The 18,524-nt window shown below is 43.8% G+C and overlaps 2 long non-coding RNA genes across 2 annotated transcripts in view; one reads left to right on the forward strand and one right to left on the reverse strand.

The window, feature by feature from the left end:
* The window catches only part of LOC141545639 (uncharacterized), a 373,595-nt gene extending 366,776 nt beyond the window's left edge, over positions 1 to 6,819 (reverse strand). The window contains exon 1 of the long non-coding RNA XR_012483097.1: positions 5,835 to 6,819. This is a non-coding gene — a long non-coding RNA (uncharacterized LOC141545639). The remainder of the gene's footprint in view (positions 1 to 5,834) is intronic.
* On the forward strand, positions 261 to 15,689 carry LOC141545640 (uncharacterized). Its single transcript, XR_012483098.1, has 3 exons — positions 261 to 496; positions 15,084 to 15,151; positions 15,606 to 15,689. It is a non-coding gene; the product is annotated as an uncharacterized LOC141545640 (long non-coding RNA).
* The last annotated feature ends 2,835 nt before the right edge of the window (positions 15,690 to 18,524 follow it).

The following is an 18,524-nucleotide window of genomic DNA, read 5'->3' on the forward strand; positions in this document are numbered from 1 at the left end:
TGGTGGTCATTCTCTTGGCGAATTGTTACAGCTAACTCTTATGGCTAAATGCTAAACTTTGGATATTTAATCTCAGGGCTAGTGTTCCTGACTGAAGCTTTATCTAGAATAGGCTTTTCTGCCTTTCTCCAGAGCTTTCTCTCACCTCTTTCCTCTACCCCCCCATCACGTTCAGCTGCTTTTGATTGGCAATTATCAGATTCTTATCTAGCCCTTGATATACACGAGAAGCTCTACTTAATTACTGTTTATGAGAAAGTTTTATGTAGAAATTCCACTTTCAGCTATTTCTGGTTCCTTTCATTCTTTTTTTAGTCTCTACTTTCTGATTACACTTTGGAGAACTACCTGTTTTGCCTTTTCATTGATTCAGCATCTCCAGACAAGCAAATGAAAGAAGTGAATCCTATAGCTATTTAGAAGCAGACCCTGGAATAGAAGTCAAATTCCCTAACTTTGAAACACGTGATCTTTGCATAGTACACACAGAAAAGAGGTAAGCGATATTATTTTATCATCTATTTTGAGGCAGAAGTATATTTTCTTGTCCTCTTGAGGCGGTTTTCTGGTGTGTGTGTTCCCTCTAGATTTATATTGTAGTAGGATTTCTTTCTTTGATGGTGAAATTATGTCCTTAGTTCCTCCCCAGCTGCATTCCTTTGGACTTCATCAGCTCTCTGGCCACATAGCTTCCTTCTACTTTTCCACATCTTTTTAAGTGTCCTCTTTCCCATTACATTGAAAGCTCCTTGAGGGCAGGGACTATCTTCCCTTTAAAGAAAGCACCGTACCTGTCACATAAATATTTGGCTGACTGATATTGCCTGGCCTTTGAGGCCCTCCACAGTCTGGCACTTCCCTTTCTTTCGATCCTTACATCATTATTCCTCATCTTGAACACTTCAGCCAAAAGACCAATCTCTTCTCACCAAACACACCTTGTGTTCTCTTACTTTCTTGTTCATGTTATTCTTTATGCTACAATATCCTTCCTCTCCCCACCAATTCAACTAATATCTTTCACTTCGCTTTTTGTCTGTACTCTTGATAATGAGCTCTTCCCTTGAAACTCACAAGATACTTCATTTAGTATCTCTTTAATGTACTTTTTTCAACATTATAATTATCTCTTTATGCCTCTCCACTACAATTTAGAAGCAATTCTCATTGTTTTTATAATCATACCTTATACTTTGGATAATGCTCCACATATGATGAGAACTTAACAAATGTTGATTTCGATGTAGTTCTGCATGGAAATCTCGCTTTGTCCTTTGCTAATGTTATATATGCAACAAAACTCATTTTTAAAATGTTTTTATTAGAAGCTTAATCACTGACAATTATTTCTATAGTAAAAAATAAGAAAAGACTAGAATAAGAAATAGTGAGATAGTTATATTTTGTATTTAAGAAATATTTATAAAATTTTTGATAGTAGTAAAAATTTCTTTGTTTTTATCCTCTTGTATTTTTCTCTTTAAGAAATTCATTAATACATTTTCTCTCTCTCTTTCCCTTCCTCCTAATCTACTATCTACCTGAGTAGAAGTTTTCCCTTGTAATAGATACATATGATCCAGAAAAACAAATCAATACATTGCCCATGTCTGAGAAGCCATTTTTATCTTATTCCCCACCTTGAGTCATTATGGCCTGTCAAGAGATGGCTTGTGTGTTTCATCATAAGCCTTTTGAAGTCATTGTTGTTTGCTCACTGCTTTGATCAAAGTTCTGAAGTCTTTCAGAGTTACTTCTTCATATTATTTTTGTTACCATTGTTCTTGTGGTCATACTCGTTTCCGTCTACATTTGTTTTTATATGATGTTCCTTTGAATCTCTGATATTTATAATTTCTTATGGTCTAATAATATAGTGCACTGAGGAGGCCGGGGGTTCCTGTTCTTCCTCTGACATACTGGCTGAGAAATCAAGAAATATCACAGCCTTTCAATAGTCTAAGCAACTCTCTAAGAAAAAATTGCAGGAAAGGTGACAAGTTGCATTGGTAAAAACTAATTTCCTGATCCAAGGAGTTCCTTGTACCAGTGAAATTCCAATCCCTATCTTTACAAAAAGCCTTTTTGATATTTAAATTGATGTGACACAAGATCAATGAATTAATTCAGGTAGCATAATTTTTCATCACTAGAGCTGTATGTGATCTAACCAGGAAAAAATATTTTCCCAATTTTTTCTATATTCCTTTAATTCTACACAGAGTTCTTTAAGGTCATATTTATATTAAAGTCCTAAGTATATTTCCAGATAGTTAATATATTTTATAGTTACCTTCAATGTTCTTTCTTTTTTAATCTTTGGCTTTTGGGTTTTGTTAGTAATATACAAAGGCACTAAAGATTTTGCGGGTTTATTTTATATCCTGTTACTTTACTGAAGTTATTCATTAATTCAATTAATTTTGTATTTTAATCTTGAGTTCGCTAAATAAACCTTTATATTATCTAATGAGAATATTCTAATTCTGCATCCTTTTGGTCTCTTTTACTCCCAGATTTGTCTTGTCTTACTGAGATAGCTAGAATTTCTAGAACTTTGTGAAATAAAAATAGTGGAAATGGACAGCCTTGGTTTTTTTTACCCCCCATCCTTTGCAAAGATGACTTTCTATTACAAACTCTGCAATTTTGTGGTTTTCCTACCAGCTGCAGTTCCTAACTCTCTGCTTCCATCACCATCAGCTCACCACTGGGAAACTCCTGTGATGGGAATGCTGCCTCTTTGGTTCTCAAACCTCCTTCATACCCTTAGTAGCTTTGGTTCCTCTCTCTCCTTGGAGAGCCGGAAGGCAAAACAAGAACCTCTTTAGAGAAGGTTCAGAATCCAGTCGACTTCCCATTTCCAAAGAGCTGTTCTGCAGGATTTAATCCACTTTTATCTTGTACCCACATGATCTCCCCTTGGGACCTCTTTTTACTTTCTCTAGCTTTTGGTGTTGGTTCCCCTACTTCATTGTAAACTCCTCGAGGGCAGGGGCCATTTTCTATTTCTCATTTGTACCTGCACTGCCCAGTACCACGCTTGGCACATGGTAGTGGATGCTTTAGAAGTGGTTATTACACAGCATTTTCTGTGGATACTGTTCTGTTAAGGGAACGCCATTTCTTTCTAAGGTGCTTGAGGCCCTAAATGTGGGGTTTGTGCACAAAACCCGATAATGTGATTTGGGGGAGCGCTGAATGCTGGGGCGCAATCAGGTGAAGAGTTCAGCAGCCATTCTTTGGTCCAAGGTAGGCTTATTTAGAAGGGGTAAGAGACAAAATGAAAAGGCAGGATGAGAAATAGAAATGGAGTTAAAAGAGCACCTAGTTAGCAAAGAAAGGTAGCAAGGAATATTTTTAATGATGGAAGAGACAAGTTCCCTGGAGCAACCTACAATGAACCAGGAGAAAGGGACATCCTCAGGTTTTTTTGTTTTGTTTTGTTTTGCCTCCATTCTTACCTAATCCTGATCCAGTGTTGCCTCAGTCAAACTGCACCTGTTGAAGCCCTTAGCTTAACAAGGCCGAGCTATCCCACTGCCCCCCAGCCATCTCCGGTAGTCCTGATCTGTCTCTGGCCACTGGATCCAGAAGTGGAAAGTGAGGCCGGGGACCTTGCACAAACCCCCAGCTCCCCTGCCTGTCCTGGCGTCCCCTTCCTGCCACGGTCCTCAACAAGAACGAATGACAGCCAACAACCATCGGAACGATCCACAGGACTCCTTCCAGACAGATCAATAGCCAGAGTTTCTTCTGAAGGAAACTGGGCAAATACTTTTTGAATAATGGAAGATGAGGCTTCCCTTTGGACAGAAGAGATGGCTTCCCTAGGGCAGGTTTTAGGCTAATCCTTTCTGGGGATAAAGAAGACAAGAGAATCTCTTTGTTCAACTTCAATTTTTATCCTTAATCCATTCCCTTATGAAAGATTTTTTTCTTCCTTCACCTATCACCTATCTTTCCACCCAAGACAAAAAGTCTCCAAAAAGGCCTTTTTAGATCAGAGAAGATATTATTGCTCAATATTCTCAGTTTCACAAAAACAAGGTCTTAAAAATGTTTCTATGCCATACTTTCCAGTGTTAAAAGAAAATATGAATAAATATAGCATTTTTGGAAAAGCTTTTATGCATCTCTTAACATAACCAATCAACAAGGTGTTGTTTTTGTTTTTATTATGTTCTATCATGCTTTTGGTTTCCTAATGTTGAACAAACATCGTATTCCTGGCATGAGTCCAAACTGTATCTTTAAAATAATTTCCTGCACTTCTTTGACAATATTTTGCTCACTAATTTTGCATGAACATTCAAAAAAATAATTTTCTTTCTTTTGATTTTGCCTTTCCTTCTGCAATTTAGGTATCGGTGCCCTAATTGTTTCAAAAAGAATTTAGTATAATTCCTTCTTTCTATGTTTTCAAAAGCAATTTATGTAGTACTGAATTTAGTTGATCTTTGAATGTGATCTCATTCTGGAGCAAACCCATCTGCTTAGATTTTCCTCCCCTTTTGGAGTTCATTTGCGGTGGTTTGTTTCTCCTTTTCTTGTCTTGTGAATCTGAGCATCTTATATTATTATAAATATTCATCCATTTCATGTAAGCTATCTGTTTTGATAGCACACAATTAGGAAAACTACTTTCAAGCAACTTATTTCATTTCCCTTTTATCTGCGGCAGCTTCTCCTTTCCCCCGTTTTGATTCCAGTAATCGTTTTCTTCTATATTAAAAAAATTAGCTAAAGATGTTTCCGTGCGGTTCGCCTTTCTAAAACCCTCAACTGCTCGCTTTATTATCTCTGCACTTTTGAAGACTGTTTTTCATCTGTGACTTGCAGAGTTTTTCTTCCCTTCTCTCCTTTTCCCCAAATCCTATACAATCTTCCTGGCCTGGCTCAAGAGCTCCATCCCATAGTACCTTCTTCCTCCTCCCCCAAGCTGATTTTCACCCTTTAAACAATACACTCCATTGTCACATGATTTTCCTTTAGTTTTGCTTTGTCAGACTTGGGTAACATTAGCTCCCGTTCATGCATGCATACATGTATGTTCTATATGGCACTTTGTGAAGACATGCATATTCAATGTTGCGAAGGGCTCTTCTTCTCCCTCTAAATTGCGAACTTACTCAAATTCGACTCAATTCACAAATGCGTGTTACGCGCCTCCTGAGTGAGCCAGAGGAGGGAACCTTGGCTCAGGGCAGCAAGTCTGCAGTTCTAATCTCAGCCCCTCCACCTGTCTGGGCCATTCTGCCCTTCTGTAAAATGGGGATAATAACCTCTATGTTCCCCGTTACTGTGAGTGAAACCTCTGTAGAACGCTCTGGGATCCACAAAGCAGTTTATAAAGCCTGCGAAGATTATCATCCTTGCCATCCATAAGACCTGTCCTGAACGTCCTGCCTCACGTGACGCGAATAGCGGCCCGCGTGAACCAATAAGGAGAGGGGGCTCGTGATGACGTCATAGGAACCTCGGCCGTGAAAACGGGAGTAACACAACTAACGGGCCAATGAAAAGAGAAAGCGCTCTGGTGAGGTCAGAAGCACGTGTCCCGGATTGCGCGCGGTGCCCCCGAACAGCTCCGACAGTAAATCATGTTCGCCCTCCGTCCATCAGTTTTTTATAGAGACCGGCTGAACGCTGGGCTGGGGCCGCCGAGGGCTCGGAGCGGCCCCAGGGCCCCGAAAGCTCCGCCAGCATTTTGGGCAATAAAAGGGACGCGTCTGACTTAGACCGCGGCCGCGCTCGGTGTCTGCCCCGGGGGCCGCGGCTTTGCCTGACCATCTCAACTAGACACATTTAGAGATCAACAGAATCCAACTCACGTTTTGCCGAATGTTCCCGCCTGGACGTGCGATCCATCCCGCGTCCCTCGGAAAGCGGTGAAGTGCAGATGTTTCTGGTTCGCTCTGAACCCTCGGGCGCCAAGTGCCTGCCGGGAACTAGAGAGTTCTGTCCTCCGTAAACCAGGAAGCTGTGATCCGCTCCTGCTGGAACTTGAATTCGGAGACGTTTGAGTCAGGGAATGGACTCGAGCGGACTGGGAGTTTTGCTAGGGGGGTCCGTGGCCCCCCAGCAGGCACCAGCAACGTTAAGAAGGCCCCACGACCTCAGGCTGTGGCGGACGGACGCTGCGGGACACCTCGGGAGCAGCGGGGCCGGAGAGGAGCCGCCGTCACGGGGCTGCCCCCGGCCCACCCCGCGAGGGAAAGAGCCGGTGCCGGGACTCGGGCTTCCGGCTCGCGCAGGTTCTTGGCCTTCCCAAGGCCTCGTACTATTCCTGTGACTCAGTCAGGGCGGACGCTCTCCCGCTGGGCGGCCGCTTCCGGGTCTCGCTGATCCCGTCAGGGACGCGCCCAGCTGCAGGCCTCACCCCACGTGAGGGAGCTGGGGCTGAGGGAGCGGCCGGCGGCCCCGGGGGCTTCTCGCCTAACGGGCCGGAGCCCCTCCTGCTTCCTGTGGCCTGCTCCCCCCCAACATAGCAGTGTATCCACGTGGGACTGACTCCACACTCCCTCTCACACGCTGGGTTTTCTGACCTCGGGCCTCCGTCAGCCTTTCTAGCCAGACCCACTGGGGCCGGCTCCGGAAGCGCTTTCTCCGCCTTTTGGCCCCATGGGGTCACAGTCCTGTCCGAGGCTTTGGACAGAGGCCTGGAAGCGGAGGCCCCCACGAGGCACGTGCCGAGGCACAGACCGCCCCTCCCCCTCTCTGACCGCAGATAAAGTCCCTTTTGTGAGAGAGACTGGAGCGAGAGCGGCTGCGGGGAGACCAGGCCCTCCTCCCACTGGGCCCCGCGGCCATTAGATCCCCAATTAGGATGGGATTGAATGAACCAAGGTTAAAGTCCGGCTCTCGCCCCAGAGGCCCTTGGAGGCTGCCTGGACGCCCCAGGACGCTCTTGTCTTCCATCTTCCCCCTCGCCTGGGGGGGAGGGGTGACTCCTTTGCTTGGCTGCCGCGTCCTAAAAGGGGCAGAAGCGCGCCAAGATGGTGGTCCGCTGGCCCAGCTGGCTAGCCCTGAGAAGGACTCCGGCCTGAGGGGAAGGGCCCAGGGAGGAGGGGCCTTCCCTTCCCTGGGGGCACTCCACCAGCCGAGCTCCTGACTAAGCGGGTGAGTTGTGGACTCGGGTCCCCGGGAGCCGCTGCAGAGCCCAGGGGTTGGTATGAAGCAACAAATGCAAGGCGTGCCCCCTGGGGGTGAAATATGGCATAGCGGGCGCTGCGGAAGTCAGCGGGTGTGATGCGGGCATGCCCAGCCCTCGGGGGCAGAGCCAGAGCGGGCACTGGCTCCTCTGTCCTGTGGGGGGGTTGGTGGGGAGAATACAGGGCACACAATCCCCCCCCCCTTTTTTTGAGGGAGAGTTAAAGAGAAACGGAGAAATCATTTACCCACTGACTGCAGTTTTAATACTGAGTTGAGCCGCTGCCAGAGCCTCCGGGGCCCAGACCCCAAGAAAACAAGCCAGCGGCTCAGCTCGGGGACATCGTGGAACCCTTCTGGAAGCTGAGAGACAGGTGTCCGTCTCCCTCACAGGCTTCCCGTATCTACTTCTGGGCATCAGGGAGCGGAAATGGCTGCCCGCCTCGCCCGGACTGGCGCAGAGCTGAGGTGTGAAGCCAGAGGCTCTGGTCCCGTATCTGCTGAGCACAAGCCGTGGGGGGGGGGGGGGAGGGGGCCAAGGGTGTCAGTCAGCTCGCCCGGCCCAGCTCGCCGGGCCCGGCCCTCCTCCGCAGTGCTGTGCCCATCCCCGAGTCTTCCCCGGCCGCCCGCCCAGCGATGCCAACCTTTAGGCAGACGCACTGGCTTTGAGTGTGTGGACTCTCCGCTTGGAGCTCTGCCGTCCGGCCAGCCCGGGCCCTTGGCCCGAGAGACCTTGTTTTAACAATCTCGAAGTACTGATGGACCCACCCGTGACTTTCTGTTCAATTCAGCAGATTTCTAGGACACGCCCTGTGCTAGTGACACAAGCACAAAGATGCTCGTCACTAGAGGGGGAGGGGGAGAAAAACACGGAACAAGCTGCACACACACACACACACACACGGAAGTGGGGGGCGGATAAAAAGTGAGACGAGGATGTAAGAGCGGATAGCTGAACAGGGCCTTAGAGCTCGGAGATTTTGGGGAGGAGGAGGAGGAGGAGGAGGAGGAGGAGGAGGAGGAGGAGGAGGAGGAGGAGGAGGAGGAGGATGTCTGCTCCAGGAGTGCGGGACGGCTTGAACCACGCCAGAGGGATGTCTGCAGGGAAGCCACGTGTCCGGACGGTGGAGAAGGAGGAAGTGGAAGAATGGCCTCTGACTAGAGGCAGGAGGAGAAGGAAGGAGAGAAGGAACCTCCAAGTTTGGGGCTCCAGGGACTGGGAGGAAAGTGGTTCACGCAGCTAAGTTCAGAGAATCAGTGGGAAAGGAGTTTCCTTTCTAATTGTGCCGCTTAGGTTCCCCTCGGAATGTGGCAGCTAGGAGGTCTAGGTCCACGCAGTAGTTTACTGGGCCCCAAATTCACTCAAGGCATTAGTGCACAACTTGTTTTCAACATCGAGTTTCTCAAACAGCAGAATATATTGTCTCTAATAAATCATGGCTTCTTCCTTTGTCATCATTGCATTTATGCTGTTGGAAAAAAAAAAGGGAGGAAAAGGCTCGTTCAACCTTTCCAAATCCCAAGGTTTTCCTGTAGATTAAGAAGATCAAAGAAAGATTAGAAAGAATATGACAAGGTTGAATTTAAAACAAATCGCTTTTTTCTTCTTGTTTGACGAGGTTTTGAATAAAAGAATAAACTCCCTCCCATCTCCCAAACAAAATATTCCCAAATGACCATAGACCAACACTGGGCTTTTTTTTTTTTTTTTAATCAGTCAAGTGATGTTGGAATCCAACTTGAAAAAGATTTCAAGCGTTCTTGCTTTGCCCCAAACCACAGAACTCAAAACCAGGGATTGCTGCATAAATAAGAAAATCTTTGAGGATGTTTACATATATTTTGGATGCTGGTGAATAATTCTCTTCAAAAAGAATTTATTAAGCAATTACTAAGTGTCAGTACTGTTAGGGTCTGGAGATAGGAAGAAAAACAAAATAAAACAATATTTCTTTATCCTGAAAGAGCTTATTCTAAGCAGGAATGCGCCCTTAGGTTTTTCCTTTCTTGTAACCCCACAGTGAAATTGAATTTGAATGGATTCACCTACAATTTCTCTTCTAGTCCTCCCAGTGGCCTTCAGAAGTGTAAATGAGATTAAGTAAACTGACCTTGGAGAGGCTACCTCCTCATGGGACCTGGATAAAATCAGAGGAAAGTGAGAAATGGCTTCAAGGCATTTTGAGATTTAGAAAATGGGAGAAAAAGTAAGTCACTTTGAATAATCGGATTTTTCCCCTCAGTCAAATAAAAGGCCACTTTTTTTAGCTAAGAGGGAGGAAGAGAAAAGAATTAAGGAGATTTGAAGGAAAAGGAAGTTTGAAATCACTTTTATGGCAAGTGAGATGGGGAATGGATTGAGGATGAATTAAAGGGCTGTCTTAAAAGATTTACACGAACTAATGCTGAGTGGAGTGAGCAGAACCAGGAGATCATTGGGGGATGATCAGCTGATTGACAGCTCTTCTCAGCAGGGCAATGAACCAAGACAATTTCAGGGAAAATGCTACCCTCATCCAGAGAAAGAACCATGGAGTCTGAACGCAGATCAAAGCAGTTTATTTTCACTTTTTAATGTTTTTGTGGTTTTTCCCTTTTGTTCTGAGTCTTGTGGAAACATGTTTAACATGATTGCACCTGTATAACCTCATGATTGCACCTGTATAACCTCTAGGGTTGGGGAGTGGGGACGTGAGGGAGAAAGGGAGAAAAAATTCAGAATGCAAAACCTTCATTTTTATAAGGTAATTTTTATAATATAAAAATGAATGTTGAAAACTCTTTACAGGTAATAGAAAAAAAATGAAAACTCATTAATAGGGGTGGGGAGGGAAGGCTGTCTTGCTTCATTGAGGGTCCAGTTGTAGTTAAAGCAACAGATCAGTAAGATTGTGGGATGAGGTCTAGTTTATTCCTCAGCTTGCACAGATCACAACCCATGAACAACAGCCCCTGTAGTATAACTTTTATCAGCGGCCTCCTCTAAGTTTAGGTGCTAGACTCAATATCTGAGTGTTTTACTTAGTTATAGAGAGGATACCCATGGTGCACAGTCTTGTTAAGGTGTTATTACCCACTTCTCACTCTCTAATAATATCTCAGGTTACATTAGTATTTATTCTTCTGGGCATGTTGTTTCCCCCAATGAAATGTAAACTTGAGGATAGGGATTATTTCTTTTTTGCCTCTGTACTAGCAGCATAGTACCTTGTGCCTAGTTAGCACTCAATAAATGCTAATTGAATTAAATTGAATAAATAATTTTTAGAAAGTTTCCCAAGAAGAGCTATGAATGAATATCTATCATTGGTCTTCTGAAAACTAAGGTGGATTTTTCAAAGTCCTAAATTGTGATAGGGATCATATGTCTTCTAGCAGAATAATAAGCAATTTCATCTCAGCAGTGAAGTAAGACTTGGCAAGCAATAAAAATAATTTGTTATCCTGGAAAAATTGACAAAATTTAAACATCTCTTTTGAATTGTGTGAAATTTTTTTGGCATAAATTATGAAAGATGTTTATCTCTAAGTTCAAGTTCTTATTAGCTATAGGATAAAGCAAATTTATTCTACAAAATTGAAATAATTCAGACTAATAGTACTTTGCAGTTCATGATTTGTCTTCATCTACAATAGTTCTTCTCTTCTTTGTGATTACTTTGGGAAGTACATTAAAAGAATATTTTTATGGTCTTTTTACAGACAAGGAAACTGAGACTCAGGGAAGTAAGACAATTTGCCCAAACTCACACAGTTTGTAAATCATGGAGCCAAGAATGAAACCTGCTGCTTGTCATTCCAAACACAACTCTGCTACTCCACATTGGCAAAAACCAAGTTGCTTTCTTTCAACCTTTCCCCTGCCAAACATTTGTTTATTACTAAAAAGTAGAAAACTTGAATGATTTCAGTAGACTGTAAGTTTTATGAAGGTAGGGATTGTCTAATTTGTTGTTTTTCTACTTCCAGATTCTAGCACAGTGCCTTGAAAAAATACTAGGTGTCTAATAATTTTTTTTAATGATGCTGTAAATTGGAGATATTTGTCTTTTTTTTTCAATGATCTTACTGTCAAGAGATGGATCAGCAGTTTTAACGAAGTGGCTAGATGACAGGAGCTCTGTCCATGGCTCTACCTTTAACAGAAAGCTTTTTCTGATCCTCTGGACCATGAATGCTGTCCTTTTCCAAGTGATTTTGTATTTATTTATCCATGGAAATTCTGTATCCTTCAGTAGAATGCAAGATTACTGAGGACGGGCATCTTGTTATTGAATTCCTTAAGTTAGCATAGAGCTTTGTGCGTTATACTTGGTTAATGTCTATTCATTGGTTGAGAAAAGGGAAGAAAAGCAAAATCAGGGAGAAAAGAGTAAGTAAAGAAAAGGTGAAGAAAAAGGAGGAGAATCAGTCTGTTAAGAATGCTCATTTTCTAATGAGGGACTATGTTAATTCCTCCTAATTCCATAAGCATTAATAAGCACCTGGTTCCAGGGATAAAAAAAACAAAGGACAAAGAGTCATTTCAGTTGGACAGCTTGCATCCAACTGGAGCTCACAACCGTATTAATGATTTTCACGCAGATTTTCATGCTTGTGGGAGTGCAATTCAATGGCAAAGTATGGCTGTTGCACCCACACCCACCTAGCCACAGGGCTGTGAACAATACCTTTGAATGCATGATGGGAGCAACAGATCAAATGTGGATGGGGCCAGGATGGAGATAGAAAAGGATTGATGTATATCAAGCTATATATTGATAGACGTATAGATACACACACACAAAAACGAAACCATATTAAGCACTCATATTTTCTGGTTGAATATAATGTGCTATAAATGGAAAGTTCTTATATTACCCAGGAACAGTCAATTCCCAATGAATCAAGAATTGACTGGAGCTTCCCTTCAACCTGTTCATAATGGTTGGCTTCCTTGGCTGACTACGCCACAAGCTATCTTTACTTCAGTGTTTCAAAAGAGCTAAGTGCTCCATTGCTATATGACAATAGGTCAGCAGACTTAGAAATTGGAGCAGAAACAAGAATTTACTGCCTATGAATTTAAAAAGCAGCTATCTCTCCATTTAAAAGGTGGGCTCCAGCTTGAAATTTTCTCAGACATTGAAATGCTCTTGAAAAGGTCATAAATAATAGCAGCAATAACAGCAAATAATAAATAAATATATGAAGCTAGAAACTTTTCAAAGCAAGTGATTGTGGAAAGAAGGGTGAGGTCAGAAGAGTTGTTAAATTGGGATCAGCTTTTAACTTACTAGGTGGTTCTGAGCATGCTGGTGGGCTTCTTTATGCCCTAGTTTTCAATTTCCAAAATAGAGATAATACTCGTACAACCTATTTTCATAACTCTTGACACAAGGCCTGGCCCATAGTAGTTACTTGATAAATTTTGATTGAATTGAGTGGAATTGAACTACAGGATTGTTCTGAGGAAATCACTTGCCACACTGTGCACACACACACAGACCAGTCAATCCCAATGTCAGCTAGGAAATGTAGGTTCCCTGAAGCTGCTGCAACACAGATACGGACAACACATTTATTTAAATATGTTTATGTTCCCCTGTACATACATGTGCACACATATACACACAAGTCTACACTTACATGTGTGTATAAACCCTCACATACACATACATACACATGTTTTTTGATCCCTAATGCCCAGCATTATGGGATGTGTGTGCCACGTAGGAGGCATTTCATCAGTGATTGCTTATTGGTGGGTTGATTGACATGTGAAAAGACCATTTCAAGGTTCACAGACCTCCCTAAACCACAGAGTGGTTTTGTGAGAAGAGCAACCCCCGTGAGCAGGGGATTCTGCAGTTCAGGAGCATCCCATGGTCTCCCCCAGGAGGGCAGCGTCCTAGGCTGGTGGCCTGGGCTTCTTAGTTGATTTGAGGGAGTCATTCAATGTCTGCTTGGCTGACAACATGGCAAGTCCCAGCTCTGTCCTTGATCAGGACACCCAAAGGTTTCAGAGAGTCATTGTTGGAAATGTGTGCAGCTGGTGTCTGGACCAGGGATCCGCAGCTTCAGCATCCTTGTAGTTCATAAGCCGGGTAGAAAGCTGACATTGTGATTGATTGTTCTATTAAATCAGCTCTTTTAATTGTTTCATGATGTACTTTAATTATATGACCCCTCTGGCTGCTGACAGAAGCCCTACTCTTATAGGTCCCATATCACTTCAGCTGGTGGAGCTTCTGGAGAGAGCCGGACACCCCTGAGCACCCCTCGCTATCGCACTGCACCCAGCCCCACCATCGGGAGCGTTGCCTGGCAACAGCCTCAGCCTTGCCACTTACCAGACAGGAGAGAAAAATAGACAACCAGTAAAACCCCAGCCCAGTAATTTCTCATCCCATTTGTGGCCGAGAATAAAGTGAATCTTCAGCTTTAATGGTATCTCTAAACCGCAGCCTGGAGATATTTTTGCGCCAAAGAGAGAGCCATTAGTATCTACAGCACTTGGAGTCACAGGTCTAGTTAGGGCTTCTTGCCGCCCTCCCTCAGATGCTCTTTCATACTCAGGAGCTAAACAAGTCATCAATAACCCTGGCAACAGACTAGCTGCTTAAGGAAATGGGAGGAGAGGAGGGTCTGACAGCCCATGAGGAAGTTAGAGATGCTCAGACTGGAGGGACCAATCCCCTCATTTTGCATCAATAAACAAACAAATGAATGAATAAATAAACACACACACACACACACACACACACACACACACACACACACATATATATATATATAATGTGTATAAACAAATGAATGAATAAATAAGCATATAACACATATGTGTGTATATATGTGTATAAACGAACGAATGAATAAATCAACACGTGTGTATATACATAAAATATGTATATAAACAAAATATATGAAAGAGTGAAAAACAACCCATACATGTGAGTATATAAAATACATACATACATATATATATATGTACACATATATATACACACACATACACACACACACATGGGCATAGTGAGACAGAGACAGAGATAAAAAGGGGCACACAGAGAGAGACAGAGAAAGAGACACAGAAAAAGAGAGTGTTAAAGAGACAAAGACAGGCAAAGACAGAAGTTGAATAGAGTATGAGAGACAGTAGTCTTTTGGTTTGACTATCTGCCTCAAATCTCTGTCCACTCTGGATTGTCTTAAGCTGTCAAATTTATCTTTCTAAAATCAGTTTGATCATGTTAGTTTCTCACTCAATAAACTGCGGTGGCTCCCTACTCTCTCTAAGATCAAAGGTAAAATTCTGCCTTTGGGGTTCATAGTCCTTCCCTGTCCCTTTCTAGCTTTCTTTTATTTGACTCCCATCTGTGCCCTCTATTTGCTGATGCTCGCCTCCTTAATGTGTGTTATATGACACATTTCATCTTCTTCTGTGCATTTCCATGTGCGTTCCCCACACTGGGGACTCTTTCTGATCTCACCCCCGCTTCTGACCTTGCCTCCAAAGCTCTAGCTTCCCTGGTTTTTTCTAAATCCAGGTTAAAATTTTGCTTTCTACAGGAAGTGTTTCCCCGTCTTGAACATCTCTTATTTGTGAACAGCCATTCGCAGGTTGCCTCTCCATCAGACTGGGAGTTCCTTAAGAGCACGGGCTGCTTTTTATCTTCCTTTGCATCCCCATCCCTTGGCACAGCCCTCAGCCCCTAGTCATTTTTAATAAATGCTTCTTGATTGACTGAGAATATAGACTTTGAGGTCTTCTGACCTGGAGAGAAGTTCTGGCTTTGCTGCTTATTAGCTGGGCGACCTTGGCAAGCCTCTTCACGTCCCTGAGCCTGTTTTTGAAAATGTTAGGATCTCCCTCCCAAGGCTTTTATGAGGAATACCCTTGATAATGCGTGCAAATTGCTACAGAAATGTAATGTTTTTTTTTTCCTTAGGAAATTACTGTCAACCTCGAGGGCCACCACCTCCATGAAGCCTCTTTGGATATCTACTTTTTCAGTTGGTATTTTTCCCCTTTTCAAATTATCTTACCTTTAATTATGTTTGTATATGTTGTATTCTCTACCTGTTCCACCACCTTCCAACCAATAGAATGAATCCCAGGGGGATAAATTCTGAGAAGGGACCCAGAGGCAGAAGCACCTAGGCCAGTCCCATCATTTTACAGATGAGAAAATGAGAACCAACTTTTTCCAGATTGTACAGCTCCTAAGCGGCCCAACCGGACTCTGACTCTGAATTCGGCGTTCTGGTGGGCCACAAGTTCTCAAGGACATAGATCTGTTGAATTTTTGCCTCTGTTTCCCTAGTCCAGAGAATCGTATAACTCATAACTCGGAGACGTTTTATGATGATTTCTTAGGCTGCTTTGTTGAATGGGATTTAGGGTGGGCAGGAAGCTTACAGATCAGCTAAATCTCCATCTCCCCATCATGACCTGCTCCCTATTTCTATAGGTAAGAGGATGAGGTGGGTGAAATGAATTGTGCAAGATCACCCAGCATGGGCTATTTCACTGATGCCTCCCAACAACGTAGGAGGTAAGTAATCTTGCCATTTTTCTTCTAGTTGATGAAACTGAGTTCTAGTTAAGCCCTGCCTAAGATCGAAGGCTAATAAGTGGTAAATTAAAACTTAAGCTTTTGAATTAAGACGGAGGGATCTTTCCAACGTATGTCGTTTCGTGCTTATCCCGGGGAAAGCTCTTTGAGATCCTGCCCACAAAAATAGTTGAGGGAGGGATTCAAGGCCTTTAGAACACACGAGGGAATCCAGACCTCTCAGTCCTATTTGTGAAAAGGTAAAGAACAGTTCCTGGCAGTAACCTAGGCCAAGAGGCCTGTAAAACCTTTCTATTTCTCATTTACAGACCCAAGATGGGGCAGTTGTTCAGACCTGGGATCCGGGGCAGGGGTGGGAGAGGCCCATGGAGCGTCAGCAGAGGGCGGCAGAGAGTCACTTGAGCCGGCCACTGGACAGAGGCCAGTTCATTCTCACCTGCTGGCTCTCAGCTCCTGCAGGTTCCCTCCTGGAAAATAAGGAGGACAATATCTACCAATACCTAATTTGTGGGAGTGTGTAACGATCACACAAGATTGGCAAGTTAAACAGCTTCAAGACTCACAGCAGGATCAGGAGCATCTTAAATTCAGAATTTCAGGGCTGGAAGAGATGCTGGGAACCATATGGGAACAACAAGTTCTTCTCTACCATTGCTGGGGAGGGAAAAACTTACATAAAACCCGCTGGGGCGAGGCTCTGTGCTGACTGCTTTCACAAACGTTGTTTCCTTTGACCCTCACAGTGAGGTGTTAGTTGTTCTCAGGCCCCTGTTCCCCTGGGGGAGATCTTCCCATGGTCAGGTCACTCTCACCAGAGGGCCGGGGGCAGTCAGTCATTCTGTTTGCTGAGCCCGGCTGTAGCCACTTCCCGTGCTCCAGCTTCTTGGAAGGCCAAGGAAGGAGAGGTGGACCCCAAAGATGGATGAGCCCCTCTGGAAAGAGCTCAGGTATGAGCACCAGAGGGGCTGGGCCTCCTGGAGCACCTCAGAAGCACACAGAGGGAGCGGTAGCCTGGGCTTCCCCCTTCCTGCTAGAGGCAAGAAGTCACAGGAGTGCTAACTATCCGAGGCTGAATTATGAATAATGCGCTTCTCTCGGGCCATCCTCCCCCACTGCTGCTCTACATGTCCTCTCCCATCTTCCGTGTTCCATATTGTATTCCAAATTCCTCCATGTTGGTACGGTTGACACAGGCCCATGGTAACAGCTCTCCTTGCTTCCTCTACTTTCTGAGGATAAAACGATCCACCAGTTACTGAAGAGTGTGTTCGTGGCCCTGCTTTTATTAGAGAACTGTAAACCAGATGCTTGACCAAGTGAAGATTTTATTACAGTTGCACATATAGCATAACCATGTGCTTTGCATGAGATACCACATTTTGAAAAATTATAATTAAATAAAATAGCTTAATGCTGAAAATATACTCTGATATTTCAAGGATCCATGGCTTTATCTAGGAGAGGGCATACTCTTTGCTAACATGGATTGTCTGTCCTTAATAGACAGGGATAAGTTTTTGTGGCTGTGATAAATTTGTGTTCTGGGGACTAATATTGCAGCTCTGGGAGCGATCTAGCTTGGCCTTGGGTATCTAGTTTGGTGGGATGGCGGAAGTTTGCTTTGATGACGGAGCCTGTGAGACCTCCAGGACCAGCTCCACCGAATGCTTAGGTTTGCTTGTCAGAGGATTGACATTCTGTGCGTGGCTTCTTTGGCAAGCAGATCATTAGCGGGCCTCTGTTTATGAGGAAAGTGACACACATAAACATTTATGAATGGCTAGCATTTTCCTAAGCAGCAGGAATACAAATGCTCCTAAGGAATTTGCATTTTAAAAGCAGGAAAGGACACGTATTGGGCATTGATTTGACCTGGGAGAGGGAACTTTGGTTCAGTAAGTCACAGGAACAGTGAGCGGGGTCACAGGGGCAGCAATTAGGATTGGTGGAACCCTTCTAGTAGCAATAGAGGTCATAACACCCATAATGTTATAAACGCATTTCAGAGGAAAGTGTGGAAGGTCTTGTGCAGCTATATACTTGTAGTGCATAAGACCTTCCATATACCTCAGTGCTGTTCAGTTACTTCAGTCATGTCCACCTCTTCCTGATTCCACTTGGGGTTTTCTTGGGAAAAAGACTGGAGAGTTTGTCATGTTCTTTTCCAGTTCAGGCTGATTTTGTGTTTGGAAGGCCGGGCGCGATTCCGGATAGCTCCGACCATCATTTCAGGGAAAGACTGAATTGGCTCTGAAGAAGAAGGTGCTTATTGTTAAATGAGCCTGCTCTTTCCAGAGACCAGGAAGCAAATGGGCTCCTCTTTTCAGAGTGGTAATTCTATTGTGCCTAGGGTACCACTTAAGAAGTAATTTACTAAATGGCTTAAAAATAATAAAGCAACATCGCTTCAACGTGTTCACCGAACAGAGAGGTAAATTGATGCTTGTCAAATGGCCGTGAGAAATGATAGACAGCGATTGAGATGGACCAGCCAAAAGTTCAAGAAATAATAACTCAAATCCATATAACACTAGGCTTTGTCAAATGCCTTCCTCTCTATAACCCCGAAGAGAGAGTGCAAGACTTGTTATCCACACATCCCAGGTGATCAAAACAAGGTCGAGCTAGGACACAAAGCTAGTCAACATCGGAGCTGATTTGAATTCGAGTTGATGGACTCCTAGTTTACTGTCCTTTTCACCATACTATGCATTGTGTCTTTGGAATAGATAGATAGATGAATAGATAGCTAGATGGATAGCTAGATAGATAGTTGGATAGATAGATAGCTAGATGGATGGATAAATGGTTAGA

Source organism: Sminthopsis crassicaudata, chromosome 6, assembly GCF_048593235.1.
Source record: "Sminthopsis crassicaudata isolate SCR6 chromosome 6, ASM4859323v1, whole genome shotgun sequence".
In the NCBI taxonomy this organism is placed as follows: domain Eukaryota; kingdom Metazoa; phylum Chordata; class Mammalia; order Dasyuromorphia; family Dasyuridae; genus Sminthopsis; species Sminthopsis crassicaudata.